At 43.3% G+C, this 12,529-nt stretch overlaps 1 long non-coding RNA gene across 1 annotated transcript; it reads left to right on the top strand.

The window, feature by feature from the left end:
- Nucleotides 1–852: 852 nt before the first annotated feature.
- On the top strand, nucleotides 853–6,795 carry LOC138158436 (uncharacterized). The gene is made up of 2 exons (XR_011167644.1): nucleotides 853–955; nucleotides 6,482–6,795. It is a non-coding gene; the product is annotated as an uncharacterized lncRNA (long non-coding RNA).
- The last annotated feature ends 5,734 nt before the right edge of the window (nucleotides 6,796–12,529 follow it).

The following is a 12,529-nucleotide window of genomic DNA, read 5'->3' as shown; positions in this document are numbered from 1 at the left end:
CTAGGTTCTTGGCTATCAGTCCATTTTTCATGATAACTGAAAGATAAAGAAAACAATTAGACAAGTCTGGGGGACAGAACTTCTAACTGTGAAGGCTGAAAGTGAAGCTAAGCATCATGAATTCAACTCAATTAGCACTTTTTAGGTACCTTATACGTGCTAGATACCAGGCAAAATGCTAGAAATACAGAAGCGAAAATAATCCGTCTGAGTCCTTCCACAGCTTACATTTTACTTAAAGGGATAGGCCTATTTAACCTGGGAAAGAAAAGACTTAAGGGGATCATGATAAGAATCTTCAATTATCTTCATGAACATTTCTCAGAAGGTCCCAATGGCCTTAGCTCAGACCTCTTCACCCTGGAACATTTCATCATTCTCTAAGCCTTCTCACTCTAGAATATCCCTTTATGGGGCCAACCTCTCTTCTTCTATTGATGAGTTCTTCCTAGGGCCTCCATTTTGTAAAGGAGCCCAGGTTGGCCAGCCTTCCTTTTCTAACTCTGCTTCTAACTTTGATACCCCCATGATACCCCCATTCAGTTACCTTCATCCTCCTGCCCTCCCTCATTAGCTCCTTTCTCAATGTTGTCTTCCCCCATTAGAATGAAAGCTAAAAGGGCAGGGACTATCTTTCTTTTTGCTTATGTGGTCAGCTGTCTTATGACACTTAGTTTTAAAATGAGAATTTGTTGCAATGTGATTGAAATATTAGGGAAGAATTTTAGTGTATGGGGAATTTTGGGCTTGTTTATGCACAATTTCATCCTGAGAAAACAACACCCAGCTGCTCAAGAGACACCAAGAAAGCAATGAGTTACACCCATCCACATCTGGCGTTACTGCTTATTCAGTCTGATTTCAGATAGCCTTCCTTCCATCACTGCACAATGACTCACAAGCTACAACCCTTCTGATCCCTCCTTCCACAAGCAAAATTCAGAAATTTGTCAAGGTAAAATGTTATATTTATTTTTTTAAGTTATTCCTTTTTTTTGTAGGGGGGAGGGCAGAGCAATTGGGGTTAAGTGTCTTGCCCAAGGTCACATGGCTAGTAAGTGTTAAGTGTCTGAGGTAGGATTTGAACTCAGGTCCTCCTGACTCCAGGGCCGGTGCTCTATTCACTGCACCACCTAGCTGCCCCAAAATATCTTATTTGTTGTATATCTTCTAGTACTGTAGGAGCTGTGTACCTAAGAGAACTAATACTTCCCCACAAACTCCACTCCCACCCTACCCCCATCCCTGGAGTGGCCACCAATGCTACCCCGCATATAACCATAGACTTTACCAGTCCAAGGTCCCTGGAAACTGGACCACAGTCTAAACAGCAGCCAGAGACCATGAACACCACCACTCTTAATTGTGATACATATGTATTTCTTAGACACTTAATCTGTATAAAACAGTGTTTGTTTATCAACTTTCTATCTTATTTTTATGTGTCACTGATGAAGTTTTTGAGTATTATACCCCAATCCCATTTCCCCCATAGGCCCTATGGTTTTTATTTTGTGGTTCTGCTTAGTATGATAATTTTGGGGAATGCATTTGTGGACTTAAGGTATAGCTGACTGTTCATATCTCTAGCACTTAGCAAAGTACCTGGTACACAGTAAGAGCTTAATAAATGCTTGTCTGTTTTTGCCTAATGGCCCTAGAGAATGGAACTAAAAACAATTTGTGAAAGTTCTAAAGAGGCAAAAATTGAGGGCAACGCCAATGGGGAGAGCGTGAGGTGATGACAGAGAGGCTGGACACCTCCAGCCCCCTCAGGATATGGGAGAATGCTGGGGGGAGGGTAAAATGTAACATACCCAGCTCTCAGGTTGTGGGGTCCAAGATGACCACTGTTATAGAAGCTTTCCCTGAAACTTCAAACCCTTCTGCATAGGCTAAACTTCCACCTTTTTAAGGTTATAGGGTTTTTTAGAGAGAAAAGAAAGGGTCTGGACCTGTGACAGTATAGGGAATTCCTAGCATGGAAACTCCCTTCACAGATGAGTATTATCAACTCCTCCACAACCTAAAGTTCTAAAGAATTGCCTGGGGTGGTCCTTAGACAGAATCCAAAAGTCAGTATGTCAGTGGAAGGACTGAAGCCAAGTCATCCTGGGTTACTGATAGGTTAAGTGAAGACCTTTCCAATCTTCTTACACCTTAACCCCTCACACATGTTCTATGATCCAGGGACACTGGCCTTGCTGTTTCTTGCACAAGACACTCCATCTTCTGACTGGGAGAAATTTCACCCCCATGCCTAGAGTCCCCTCCCTCTTCATCTCTATTTCCTAGCTTCCTTGGACTCCATCAAATCTCAGCTAAAATCCCAATTTCTTCAAGAAACCTTTCCTGCTCTCTTAAGCTCATGCCTTCCCTCTGAGATGACCTCCAAATTAACCTCCATGTATCACGTTTGTACAGACCTGTTTGCATGATTATCTCCCTATTAGGTTGTAAGGGCAGAGACTATTTTTCCCTTTATAGCCGCAGGGGATGGCACATAGTCGGCACTTTAGAAAGTTCATTGGTGACTCGGTTTGACCACCATCCCAGCTCTCTCCAAGGGACAGTTCAGCACTGATCTGACAGACACACTTTTCACTCTAGGCCTCTGCTGCACTGTCCAGCTGTGGGCAATGAGCAAAGGCAAAAGTGGTGAGGATGAAGCCCCACCACTCTCAACAACAGCAAAATCTAATTCTCCAGCCTCTTTTCTATCCCCTCGATTTCTATCACCCCACTTCCAACTGAATCACACTGAAATTACCCTTCCAACCTGTGTCCTGACACACATAGTCTCTCCCCCAGTGAGAGAGAATAGCAGGATAGCTTTGAGACATCTCCCAGAAACACACAGCCAAAGCCTGGCAACCTTTCACTCCCTGCAGAAAATTCCCCCCAGCCTGGCTAAAAATGCAAATCCATTGAGACCTGGGATTGTTCCGATATAGGTTTTGCAGTCCCAGAGCCTGGCGTGTAGTAGGTGCTTTACAAACTGAGAATTGAATTGGATTGTAAGCAATGCGCTCACAATGGCCAGTTTTAGCACATCATTCATCTCTCAGCTGTCTCCCATTCAGACAGCCTGGAGAGGCATGTTCCTGGGACTGATTCTCCCATTCGGTGTCTCCATTTTATACTGGGCTCTCCTCTATTTTAAACCCCAAAGTCCAGGGGTGGCTAACCAGTAATTGGTGGGGGGGGGGGAGATAGGAACCCCACAGGATGTGTAAGCAAACAACTCATCTGCTCACTGAACACCACCCTTCACCTCCTGTCAGCTGGCAAAGTGGCTGTCTAAATTGAGAGCAGCTTTCTCCTCTGAAAATATGCATCACTTTCCATTTTCAGCCCGGCTTGTCATTATCATCCGGCTCTCCTCTAGCTGCATTATGCATTGTGCTGGCTGCCTGCAACCCAACAGCCAACATGGGAAAACATGGGCTGTCTGTTTAAAAAAAAAAAAGGTGGGGGAAAGGGATAGGGGAGGAACGGGTAGAGGATCTAGCTTCTAGCCCAACTTCATCTTAAAGAGGAAGGGGAAGGGGGAAGGGATTAGCACTCCTCTCTCCCACCCAAAGGAAACCCACTGGCCCCACCACACAACAGCTCTGCTATTAGAGAGCTGACACGAGCATGCTTTCCATATTCACACCTGGAGCTGCTAATCAATCACATCTGGTTGCCAATGCTTTTCTGCAGCATTATTAGCGTTAAGTGTGTTCCTGCTGGCTTGGCTGCAATTGTTAGGGAGGGGAGAGGGAGGAGAAGGAGGGAGTGAAGGAGAGGAGGAATGAGGCACAGAGATCAGGGTGGGCTCTAGCAGCTCGCACTGCAGACCCACACCTGAAACTGATCCCACTCCGACCGCCCTCCCCAGCCCTCCTGACAGGCTCTCACAAGCCAGGCATTCCCCCAGGCTGCGCAGGGTTGTTGGTACATTATTGATAGGCTGATTTAAATAATTCAGGCTACTCTCCCCAGGTTGGCTGAGTGGTCCACTCTTTCCTTGATTGCCGTGTGGTCTGTCTTTCAGATTGTAAGCACTCAGAAGGCAGGGACTATATCTGGGCTCTCTGTTAGGGAAATGAACAGCTACTTGAATGACATCATCACTCTTTAAATCTCCCAAGATGTCTCCACTGACTGGACTGTTGGTGGAATGCTTGGAAGCCGTCTATACCTTCCTTGTATCCTCTTGTTTGCTTGTGTTGTGTGTAGCAGGGGGAGGGAACAAACATTTATTAATCACCTACTATGTTATACCCGGGTGTTAAGCACTTTATAAAGATTTCATTTGATCTTCACCACAGCCCTGAGGAATACATACTAATGTTAAGCCCATTTTACATTTCAGGAAACTGAGGCAGATACCGTTTAGATGACTTGTGAGATGGTAATGTTAAGCCCATTTTACATTTCAGGAAACTGAGGCAGATACCGTTTAGATGACTTGTGAGATGGTAATGTTAAGCCCATTTTACATTTCAGGAAACTGAGGCAGATACCGTTTAGATGACTTGTGAGATGGATCAATCGAATTGCTTCATATCCACAAGAGAAGTATGACATACACATCAGGGCAACTATGGTCACATAGCTAATATGTGACTGAGGTTTGAACCCAGATCCTCCTGACTGGAGGAGGAAATGGCAAACTACTCCAATATCTTTGTCATGAGAAGCCCAAATGGGGGCAGTCAGGTGGCACAGTGAATAAAGTACCAGCCCTGGAGGCAGGAGGACCTGAGTTCAAGTCCAACCTCACACACTTAACATTTACTAGCTGTGTGACCTTGGGCAAGTCACTTAACCCCAATTGTCCTGCCTCCCACCCTCCAGAAAAAAAAAAGACCAAAAAGAAAAATCAGTACCAAATGGGGTCATGAAGAGTTGGGTGTGACTTAAAAAAAAAATTACCAAACAACAAACTTCTGACTTCAGACTCTATTCATTGAGCCATCTAGAATTATGAATGCCAGGCAGTAAGTGGTAGAGAGAAAAGTGCTGGATTTGGTGCAGAGGGAGCTATGCTTGATTAGGAAGAACAAGGGAAATCCAGCCTCTGCCCCTCACAACCAGTGTGACCAGGGCAAATCACTTCATCTCTTCAGAATTCAATTTCTTCACCGATAGAATGAGAAGGGTGGATCGATGGTCACTGAGGCCCGCCCCTACTAGAGCTTTCCTGCATTGAAGATCCCATGGTATTAGAATTTCATAGTTTAGAGGTCATTTAATGGTAAGATGATCTACATTCTAGCCCAGCCATTTCATCCTATAGAGGAAGAAATAAGCCAACAGGATATGACTCGTCCAGGGTCACACACTTAAAATTCTAACCCTTGTTCTGCTGCTTACAAGATGTGGGACCTCAGAAAAGTGATGGAACCTCTCTGTGCCCCGGTTTCCTCCTCTGTAAAAGGAAAGTAAGGGAGGAAATTGCAGCATCAAGTCAACAAGTCAATTTCATATTTCAGGACAGAATTCTAATATGAAACTTGGTGGCCATTCAATCATTCCCCTAACAACCACTGCCATCTTCATCCCTCCTTTCATTCTCTTCCTCCTTTAATTTTTCTCTGTATCTTTTATGAAAAGTCATTACATAGAGAGTGATTTACAAGCCTGACTCTCATATGCATTGGTTTTAAAAGAAAAAAACATCCAATCAAATCAAGCACTCCAGGAAACCGTCCCTGGCTTCAGCCTTCCCATTTAGCCAGTGACGAATCACACTGAGCTCTAATGTCTCAGTAATTGGCAGCCCAATCTGCCATTAAACCAGCTCAAGAAGCCCCCTTGAAACCCCACTGGTCTGGTTTGCTTTGTGGCTGCTTGGGAAATCATTGGTTCAGAGTGTGGGTATCATACCCATGATTGGCAGCTGGGCTGAGAAAATGGGAGTTCTTGGGAAGGAACAAAAATTGTCCCAGTGGGCTTTTGTAGGGCATCAGGTCAGTCAAAAGAATGTTAGATTTGGAGTCAGGAGACCTAGGTTCAAACCCTACCTCTGCCCAATCTACTCTAACCTGTGTAAATTGATTGACTGATTGACTTCAAGTATATTATTCAATCTCCTGAGTTTCATCATCTGTACATAAGCAGACTGGCAAATGAAGGTCCAATCCAAGAAGCATGTACACTGGGTGAGCCTGCTGCAGGATTTGCCCAATAACATAGAATGGAGTGATCTGGCTCACCACTTCAGAACATACTTGGGGAATCTATAGGTATTTCTTGTGCATTTACTTTATGGTGGGGGAGGGGGGAACTTTTTGGTTGGCTGCTGAACCAGAACTGAGTGCATACAAAAAGACATTGACCAGTCAAATCACTCATCACCCTCTCTCTTTCCTGGAGAAAGAGAGGGAGAGGGAGAGAGGGAGAGAGGGAGAGAGGGGGATGCTAGTGACATACTGTGAGTATGTTCCATCTGTTTTTCTGTCTCTGGTGATCTATTGTTTCCTCCTCCTAGGTAATGGAATGTTGGAAAAGGTTACAACCTTGTGAACTGTTGGGAGAGCCAATTGCCAGAAGTTTGGGAACTGAGTCCATTCCAGAGTCTGATAACTGCAGAGCTCAGGATGCCTGCACAGCCCTATAAAGCAAGCAATCTGCTTAATCCAAGCCGGCAGTAGCCTGATGACAAGATGTTTTATCCTCAAAGCAAGGAAACAACTCCATCCATTGGATGCTGCATTTGGAAGTGAACTTGCTTGAGTGAATGCTTACAAACAGGGACTCTAGTTGTAATCCCCGAATTAAAGCTGGTTTACATGTGTTGTTCCTGAGCACTAAGGCCCCTCACTTGGAGAGGAAAAGGAAAGAACCTCAGTCCTTCCTTGGACCAGCACTGGTTTGTTGCAGTACTTGATACCCAAAGGGAGCCCAGAGCAGAGGGACCTCTAACTGGGGGAGAGGGTAAATGCAGCAGATACCCCACCCCTCAGACCAGTGGGTCTGTTATTAGACAAGCACCAAGACAGTGATTTCTTTCCTCACCCAAAGGATGAGTTAATATCAGCTCACTAATCCCTATGAGAAGACCACCACATGTTCTGAGAGTTTTGTAAGGACAAAACTTTTCCTTTAAAGTAGGAAACTTGATTTTCCTTTTCCTTTTCCCCCTTTTATCATCTTTCAGTTGTGAAAGGGCTTTACAAGCCCCAAGGAAGGTAATAACCTATAGTGACCTTGCCAAAATAATATTAATTTGTCAAGTTGTATCACTGCAGAGTTGGAATTATGGCAGAATGTTAATTTGGGGATTATCTATGAGCTACATTACATGGACTTTGCCCAAAGTACCTTGGCTAATTTTCTGGGAAGAGTAAATGTTTAACTGAGGGAAGAATACTGGTTTATATTTATAGAGCATTTACTTTGTGCCAAGCACTGTGCCAAGTACTTTATTATATCATTTCATCCTCACTACAAACCTGGGAGGTTAGGTGCTATTATTATCCCCATTTACAGATGAGGAAAACTGAGGCACCAGAGGTTAAGTGACTTGCCCAGGGTCACACAGATCATCCGTGTCTGCAGTCAGATTTGAGCTTAGGTTTTCCTGAGTTCAGGCTTTGTGATCTATCCATGGTACTACCCAGCTGCAGGGAGAGAGTTCCTCTCCCCACAGTTGGTTGGGATCACAGAATATAGTCAGATAAGATGAGGTTTAACGTGGAAGAAAGATAAGTCTATGTTATGAGATCCCTTTATGAGGAATGAACCTCTTTAATTGAGGCAAAAAAAAAAAAGGAAATAAAACCACACTGGCTAGACAAGTGAGCTGCACGCAACTCTGGGAACTTTAATTAGATGAACAAATTTCAACAGTATTAGTTCAAGAGTTGAAGACAGTCATGGAAGGAGACCCTGCAACTGTACCAGAAGGCAGCAAAGGAAAGGTGAGGATTCTCTCTCTGCCTGCAAACATCACCACACCGTTAGAGCTACTGGTCCAGTAGGAAAGGTTGTTTCCAGCCCAAAGCAGACATGCATTCCAGATGGACCTACATAGAGGGAGAAAGTCACCTAGGAGAGGGAGAAAGCAGTTTCAAGGAACATGACAGAGAGCCAGATATGGAAGCAAGAAGATGGTGGTAGCCTAGCTGAGGAGCCCACCAAGTATAGGTGCCTCACCCAACATAAAGACTACCAAGAGAAAAAAAAAAGATGGCCCTGTAGTACTAGGAATTGTGTTCTGTCTTTGCCACTTATGAATTCTACACATGTGTCTCAATAACATGGTACTCTAAGGCTTGACCTCACTCTTTTCTGTGGACACTGTGTGTATATGGAAGAAGGAGCCCCAGGTTCATGAGAGGAGTGTTTTATACACACACTGTTTTTACTATACATATTAGTACAGGCCCTCGCTAAGAGATTATTGTGTCTACTGGCATAACTTTTAATTGGTATGTGCTTATCATCCCACAACTAGACGGTTTTTACCTCTTTGGGGACCCAATTTACAACTACTAAGGCAAGTTGGGAAGGGGGAGAATAGACAACAAGAGATATGACCAATTAATCCTGAGAGCCAAGGAGGCCTCTTAAAGAGAGTAAAGGCATCCCAGGCCAGATTATTGGTGAATGCACAAGGGTAAGCAAGTGAGACACAGATTGTGATGCATCAAAGTAGACTAAGAAGGAGTGGCCAGAGAGGTAAGAGGAGAACCAGGAGAGAGAAGTATCTGGGGATGGAAAGGGTATCCAGGAGGAAGGGACAGTTGAGCACTGATAAAGAAAGATGAATAATGAGAAAAGGTCATTGAATTTAGCAATTAAAAGGTCACTGGCAACCTAGAAAAGAACAGTTTCAATCCAGTTCTGAGGTCAGAAGGGTGGAGAAATGAATGGAGGGTGAGGAAGTGGAAACAATATGTATAAAAAACTTTTTCTAGAAGTTTAACTTGGAGGAAAAGAGGAACATAGGATGATCGTGCAATTGGGTAAAGGAGAAAAGGAAGGGTTCATCTCACCAAAACCTATCTCAATAAGTCAATAAACATTTTAAGTGCTTACTGTGTGCTAGGCACCGTAATAAATTCTGAGGTTACAAAGAAAAGCAAAAAATCCTTTCCTTCAAGGAGCTTATAGTCTAATGGAGAGACAGAAGGCAAGCAACTCTTTAAAAACCAGATATATGCCTCTGTTCTATAAAGCACTTTTGCCAAATTACATGGTTTACTCAATCAAGATGATCTGACCCATCTGCAGACTGGTTTGGTGCATAAGGTTAAGGCACCTTAACCAATGTCATACCCACTGAGAACAATGTTTAGTAAATTCTGATTCACTATCATATACATTCTAAGAGGCCTCAACCCATGGGCTACTGGAGAGGGGGGTGGGACAGTGGGAATATCCAGATCCTGACCTCCTCAGTAGTCCCTTCTATTAACTACAAACATCATCACCACTTCTGGGACCACAGACTTTGAGCTCAAACTATCTTACTGCTCATACCTTTGAGGCAGGTAGGGGGATAGAGTGAATAAATAACTACACTTGAGAGTCAGAAAGACCTGACTTCAAACCCAGCCTCAGACATTCTCCAGCTGTGTGACCTTGGGTGAGTCACTGAATTTTTGCAATAGCCCCCTTACTGGCCTTCAGGGTCTCAGGCTTTACCTGCCCCTATAAACTATAAACTGTTAACAGAATAGCCTTCCTAAACCTCAGCTCTGATCACTCCTTTGCTCAAAAATTTGTATTGGCTCCCTACTATCTAGCAAGTAAAGCCAAAATATCTTAGTCTAGAATTCAAGGTTACTCAAAATCTGGGCTCAAAATACCCTTTTAGCTATACCTCCCACTACCCTTCTAGATAAATCCTATATCCCAGTCAAAATATACTGTTTTCCAAGTAATGAGTAAATGCAAGCTATTCCCTTTGCCTGTACTTGAGGTAGTTTAGTTAGGATGTAAAGTCCATCCCTCCATCTCCTTCTCTAAAATCCTCCTCATCTTCTAAGACCCAACCCAAATACCACTTCCTTCATGAAACCTCTTATTTCTCTAACCAGAAGTGATCCCTTCCTCCTCCCTACATCGTGATGTTCTAAAAATTTCAGAATAAATAGCCTGAAAAAGCTGGGTTGTATAGTGGATGGAGACCTAGCCAGACCCGGGTACAAGTCTTGCCTCTGATATATACTGACTGTGACCCACAGGTCACTTAACCTCTCATTACCACAAGTATTGAGCCTCCCTGACTACAATCTACTTCCTGCAGTCTCCCTATCATGACCTCCCTATTCACCATCTCTAACCCCACCAAGATCTAAGACTCCACCTCTGGCTGTCTGTCTCTGTCTCTCTCAGTCTCTCTGTTTCTCTCTGTCTCTCTGTCTCTCTGTCTGTCTGTCTGTCTGTCTGTCTCTCTCTCTGTCTCTGTCTCTGTGTCTCTGTCTGTGTCTCTCTGTCTCTCTCTCTCTGTCTCTCTGTCTCTCTCTCTGTGTCTCTCTGTCTGTCTCTCTCTCTGTCTCTCTCTGTCTGTCTCTCTCTCTCCCTCTCTCTCCTTCCATAATCAAGAAATATTTATCACTTGTCTTTGACCATAAAAATATAAGTTTCTTGAAGGCAGAGCCTGCCTTGTTGACTTTTATACATATCCCCAGGGCTTAGGATAGGCCTGATTCATAGTAAGCACTCAATTAATGATTTATCTTTTTATAAGATGAACAGAAGTTGTCATCTACATTGGCAGAGAGGTCTTGCTCATGGGGTATTCACTGAACCAATGACATCACAGGTCTAGTCCAAAGGGAAACCAAAAAGAGACATAAGGAGCAAACCTCTCATTATATTCCCAATGCCATAATGACATAATGAGACTGAGTAACCACATCAGCCAAACTCAGACCCTGGTTGTATTCCTCTACTCGTATGCTGGATCAACCCTGCTAATCCTCTCCATTAGCACTAGCTTTGTGAAGCCATTCACAGAAAACAGAGGGTCTTTTGCCTAACAGTCTATTTTCATGGACGCAAGTAATGTCATTAAATGAGTACACACATACTTTGTGTCTGCTTCTGGGCTTCTCATAGCACAGTACTATGCAAAGAGTACTGTTGTGTCTGAAAACTCAGATTTAAGTCATCACTTTAACAGCTTTATTACTGAGCTGGACAAAAGCTCATTGGATAGTAAGCTTATCATATTTGCAGCTAGCCCCAAAATGGGAGGGATGGTTAACATACTGGAAGATAGAACCAACATCCAAAAAGATCTCAGTAAGAGAGAATGATGGACTCAAGCTAATTGGATGAATATTTAAAAAAATAAGTTCCACAAGTACAGGTTGGGGTAGTTAACATTTCATGTGAAAAAAAAAAAAAAGATCTAAGGATCTTAGTGGACTGCAAGCTCAATAATGAGTTAACTGTGTTGCTTGGCAACCAAAAAGAAACATCAGTTCTACAGAGGGAAATAATTCCCACTGTGCTTTTATACTGGTTAGTCTGGATCTGAAGTATAATTCTGTGCACCATATTTTAGAAAGGACATTGGTAAGCTGAATCACATACAGAGGAGAAAGACCAGGATGACAAAGGGCATTGAAATTATCAATCAATTAATTAGAATTAACACTCACTACACACTCAGCACTGTGCTCAGCACTGGGGTCACAAAGCTGAAGAAACAGAAAATACATAGCCTGAAAAAGAGGAACTCTAATGAGGATGGGATGGTAGCTTTAATGTATTTGAAGGACTGTCACTTGGGAGAAGGGTTGGTTTTGTTTAACATGGCCGTAAGGGCCATTTCCTAAATGCCACAAGTAGAAGTAAATGCTAGATATTTTTAATTTACAGAGTGAGATTTTGGTTTTACACAAGGTGAAATACCCTAACCATTAATGCTATCAAACAATGGAATGGACTGCCCCCAAAAGATGTGAGTTCCTCATCACTTGACGACTTCAATCAGAGATCACATGCTTTTGTACAGATATCAGTTGAACTCATTTATTTCAGTTTCCTTCCATCTGCAAGGTTTTATAATTCCGTGAGCATCTGTCCCAATGGTACAGTACCCCAGTATGTCCAGGCCTGACCTCCTTGCTTCTCTCTGCCTTGAATTTGAATCTTGACTTTATTCTTGATGCTAATCACCAGACACCAATACTAACCCTGTGCCACTCCTATGACTTTGTCTATAAAATTGTGTCCATTGCCCAGCCCAGCTACACACACACACACACACATACATACGCACACACACACACACACACACACACACACCAGGAAGGGCTTTTCAGTGCTATTCAAGGGCTGGAAAGATTTTTCCTCTGTCATTGACTTGGCCAATAATGTTCCCCTAATTTGGGGGACTATGGGATTATTATCCCAGTTCCATTTAACCACTAACCATAGATTCACCTTTACAAAGCAATATCTATTTCAAAGATATAGCAAGAAAAAAAAACATTCAAGCATTTCCCCCCAACACTTTGGGAGCATAATCCCCTCTGCCCCCACAGATGCCACCTTAGTCTATAGGGAGAGAAGGGGG

The sequence above is a fragment of the Petaurus breviceps genome, unplaced genomic scaffold (genome assembly GCF_028583685.1).
Source record: "Petaurus breviceps papuanus isolate PSGF00001 unplaced genomic scaffold, PetGlider_PUasm1.0 174, whole genome shotgun sequence".
NCBI classification, from domain to species: Eukaryota; Metazoa; Chordata; class Mammalia; order Diprotodontia; family Petauridae; genus Petaurus; species Petaurus breviceps.
This window is presented reverse-complemented; position numbering and strand designations above follow the sequence as displayed.